Below are 5,168 nucleotides of genomic sequence, written 5' to 3'. Positions count from 1 at the left end.
TGATGGACGATGGTTCAATGGTGGTCGTACACTCGTGTCCAGGCTCGTACTGGCCCACCGGGGAACCGGATAAATGCAGTAGGTATCGACGATGCTCCCATGAAAATAACGTCTACATTAAGATTTTGGAGAAATATTGACCAACAGAATTTTCCATTGAAAACTCGATAGTTGTTTGCAGTACAATATAATTAAAAAATGTTTATTATTTTTTGTGAAGACTAAATAGTTAAACCTGACAATGTGAGAAATACGTACACATAATTGTATGATAATTGATAATGTACAAAATATATACAAACGTGGGGCTACGTTACATTACGTTATTCATAATAAATAATAATAATAACAATAATATTATTATAGTATGGACATGGAACATATTAATATTTAGTGTTCTAAAAATAGTAAAGACCGACCGTTTCTATTTTGGGTCTTTAATGAGTAAATATTAAATTGTGATGCCTGTTTAGGTTGTAATATTAACTCTGATTTTTGTCACAAACCGTTTATTAGTATATATTTAGTCGTACACCCGTACTGTTCGTTTTATTCACTCTACTCGCATTCGCATACGACCATCGGGCCGGTGACCACGTCCTATACAAATTTATTGCGTACGAGTGGTACGAGTCTACTACGACGGCCAAGAAACATCTCATAAGTATTGTAAGTCGACATAATATTCATTTAGTATAAAACACCGTTTTGTTTCCATTATATTTTTAAATTGTTCATGTTTAGTTGGTGACAAAATAAATAACAATTTATTATTATCATTATCATTATATAAGAATATACTCGTAAGATACTTTAAGAATTATAATATGTGAGTGACAACTGACGTGTGACGACACCAATAAATTAACACTTAAAGCTGTATAATTTTCAAAAACTTGTTACTTCAACAATTCGGAATTCCAAATAATATAGTATAATATACTATACTAGTATTAATGTTTATGATAAATATTTTATAATTGGTATTTTTATATTTTAAATATTTTTAAATTCAAATATTTAATACAATATTATTTATTTAAATATTTCATCAAGTGGATAAATACGTTATTTCTAGTAATTAAACATTTATTTTTTAGTAAATAAAATAAAATAAGGTTTTTTTTATTTATTTTAACAGCATTCCTAATAATGTAATAAGCTAGGTTATGGATTTAATTTTGAGATTTTATACTTATTAAACAGTATATATATTTACTTTTACTATAAATGTATAAACTAATTTAAAATAGGTAATTAGATAAGTAGGAATGATAATAACTTTTATATAATCTATTAGTTAAGTCGTTTAGTGTTAACTCTTTTCAATAGGTACATCGTACATATAATTATATAAAACATACTTAGGAATATATATAATATATATATTTATATATTGGCCATACATCCGTAGGAGCAATTTGAGTGGGGTTTCCCGAATTTTGAATTTAGCACCACCATATTTTTTTTTATAATAGTATAGCAATAAAATAATAATATTTTATAGAAATAATAAAAAAAAACTGAACTTATGTGCTAGCTTTGTGCTTACTCTTAGATATAAGAATATTTTTTAGGCAAGTAATATTACCATTGATTAGAGTTCATAAATACTACTATATAACTGGTATTTATAAGCAATGGTAAGATTCTAATGTTTAACAATTTCACACCCCCCTCCCATTTCACAAACAACCAAATTAAGCCATTTGAGTCGGTAATTGAATGATAATATAATGACTAGAATTAGAATAATTAATATTAGATAATTATTTTTAAATTTCAATACTTTCCTATATGCAGCAAAATAATATAACCACTTAATTCATTTATAACTATAAGAATGTCATAATAACACTGATAAGTATACTTGACGTTTACTCGCCGTTCGTTTACTTTACAGTGCTCATACCCTAAATCCTAATGATTTAACCCTTTCAGCAGTAACAATTGATCTATATTTTTGTGGATGTACTCTATTCCAAATAAGAATGACTACTTTTTTTCACATTATACAATAATATAGTTCACGACTTCACGTTCACTTCGTATACTCGACACACATGGTGTTTCGCGACGTGAAACTGTAGAACTACAATATAGATCTATAATCTACTATAATATACTATAATCTTCCGTGGTGTAAACTGTATTGTCAGGTTTTCACCATATTCCGCGAGCACAAAAAAAATTGTTCATTCTTATTTGAATTTTGGCATAGAGTATGCTAGCAGGAATGTCTCGAGTTTTTAGAGACTTTAATTGTACCTATATAATATAATTAGATAATTATATACAATACACAGTATACTTAATTTATTCTATAACTTATAAGGACATTTAATACATTATTAACACTAGTTACTACTTACTATACAAATATCAAATACTAATAGGAACGATACTCTGTTATATTATGACAGCCGATAGGTGTAATAATAATAATAGGTGTACTTATGTTATTAAAAAGTCAAACAAAATAAAAATAAAAAATATCACATTAAAAGTTAACTAAACATTTTCAGAATTTTCTTCCTAGATTTAATTGAATCGAAGATATCGATCAGATGTTTATAGTTTATTTTAGTTGAGCCCTATACTTCTGTAATTGATATAGGTGTCTATTAATGTGAGCACACAGCCATGTGTCATTTTGTTAGAAAGAAAAAACTCAATTTATAAATATTAGTCATTAATCATCATGACTAGGGCTAGGATTTTGTAGCATTTGCATTTTCTTTCAAAGTACTACAGGACATAGCTAATCAAAAACAAAATTCGATTCATTCATCACAGAGTTCAAATATGTGATTTTGATTTTGCTTTTTTTGCATTTTCTTATGATATTCGTTAATAAATGCTTTTTTGGTACTTTTTGTCAGTTTATTAGCTTTTTAATTAGTTTTTGTTAATTATACGCATATTTTACATTTTTAGAACATTTACGTACATATTTATCTAAATTATTATTTATTAATTTATTTTAATTGTATTATTATATAAACTTATTTCGTGATTTCGTAGTGAAATATTATCGCCTTATCGGAAAATATTTCTGAAAATAGATTCTTAAATTTTGTCAAAGTGGGGAGTAGTGGTTACGTAATACCGTTGACATTTATCGACATTTAATAAAACGGTGTTTAATTTATTTTTTTTCAATATTTATAAATAGTGCTTAGTTGTTCTAATAATTACTTAGTGTGAATATATAAAAGTGTGTTTAATAAATTATTTTTTGATATTAAAAATATTTTTCAGCTAAACTTAAAAATATTCAAATCTTTTTTAGTTGCATTTTCTTGGTTAAAATGCTATTTTTGTAGCATTATTGGCAATTTTTTAATTCCTTTATTGTAGGTTTTTAGTGCTTTATTTTCCTGGTCCTAATCATGACTATAAAAATGTCATTAAGGGGATTGGAAGCGGCGATTTTCTATCTTTGTCTAACACACTTGCAACATAGGATTATAGACGTGTTCTATTTCCAACGTACCGATTAATGTAGTGAAGCGCTACAAATTCTGAAAACAGATTTTGTTGTCAAGTCTACTTGAGATCGACTTTCCCACATTTTTGATATTATCTCTCCCAAAATCATAAAAACGATATATTAAAAAGAGTAATTAAAAAATTGACATATTTCAATTTTTGGAGAAGTTTAAATCAAAAAAATCAAAAATGTGGGAAAGTCGATATCAAGAAAACTTGACGACAAATTCAAATCTGTTTTCAATTCTTATCGCTTCGCTAGACTAATCGGTACGTTGGAAATAGAACACGTCTATAATCCCATGTTGTACGTGTGTTGGACAAAGACAGAAAATCGCCACTTCCAATCCCCTTAAATTTAAGTTGTTTGTTTTTAAATACGAAAAAAAGTTATTTTGAGTATTGAGTTCGTTAACAAAAAACAAATTTAATTTGCATACATCGTTTTATATATTTAAAATCTAATACCTAAGTGTTCACTATTAGAAAATTAAATTCTAGTTTAGGGATAATTTGATTACCTACCGATGTATTCATTATTATGCATTAATGCATCGGGATAAAATCTCTATTTTTATTTTTTTTGTGTAATATCTATGATATATACTACGATGTCTTGATTAAGGATTTAGTAGCAGTATATCACTAGGCACGAGTTCAGTAGTTCATACAAATACAGGTACAACAAAACAGAGGTAGATAATATATAATATATTTTTGTTATGTTATCAAAATTATATCAATGTATTGATACTGGTATTGACGTATTGTTAAACTTCAGATTTTATTTTGTGAAAATAGATCCCTAACTCCCAAATGGCAAACGTAATTTAATTATTAAAAACTTTAAAGTCGGCCACTGCTGGGAACATAGAACAAGATGGATGGTATAGATTTAAGGATTTAATAAAGTATATATTTTATATAATCTGTGGTATCTACCTGAAAAATAGTTATCCAACAAAATATAAAAATAATGATTAATAAACATTTATAATTAACAACAATTTCCGAGAAAGTAGGAAGGGTGAAATATCATAATCATAAGAATTCAATTATACAATTTTACAACACTAATATAATCATGTGTATGAACATTGATTATAAATACTATTTATAAGCAATGGTATAAGGTATTACATACGTCAAACAGTTGCTATTATAATTTTTATTAATGTATATATATAGGTATATATAGGTAAATTTATTATTTTAAATTTCATTTGATTGTTTTGAATTAGTGTCATAGATAAAATTACGTGTATATAGAGTGGGTAGCCAGAGGGGGCAGAGCATTTGTTGTTGAAACCTTATGGGCTCTAGTCCTATGCTTTATTGAGGAGTGTGGACCTCACTGACCCTATTTACGTTTATCGGTTATGTATGTAATATTAGTATCTAACGAAGAGCAAAGTGTTATTACTATTATAGTAGTAGTATAGCTACCGGTAAAGTGGTAAGTATAGTGTTAATACTGTATATTGTCTTTACTACTTTAGTATATCTGTATATGACATGTCAGACAGTCAGTATAATAATATTCTGAAAATTCGTATGAAAATGAAACGATTGTCTAGCAAAATAATAGGTAAAAAAGTGTCTAATATGTCTATATCATTGACAAGGTCGTAATATTATGCTGGTATATTTCTATATTATATCATATTATACGTGTG

This window comes from Acyrthosiphon pisum, chromosome X (genome assembly GCF_005508785.2).
Source record: "Acyrthosiphon pisum isolate AL4f chromosome X, pea_aphid_22Mar2018_4r6ur, whole genome shotgun sequence".
NCBI classification, from domain to species: Eukaryota; Metazoa; Arthropoda; class Insecta; order Hemiptera; family Aphididae; genus Acyrthosiphon; species Acyrthosiphon pisum.
The sequence above is the reverse complement of the archived record's forward strand: the minus strand, read 5'-3'. Positions refer to the sequence as shown.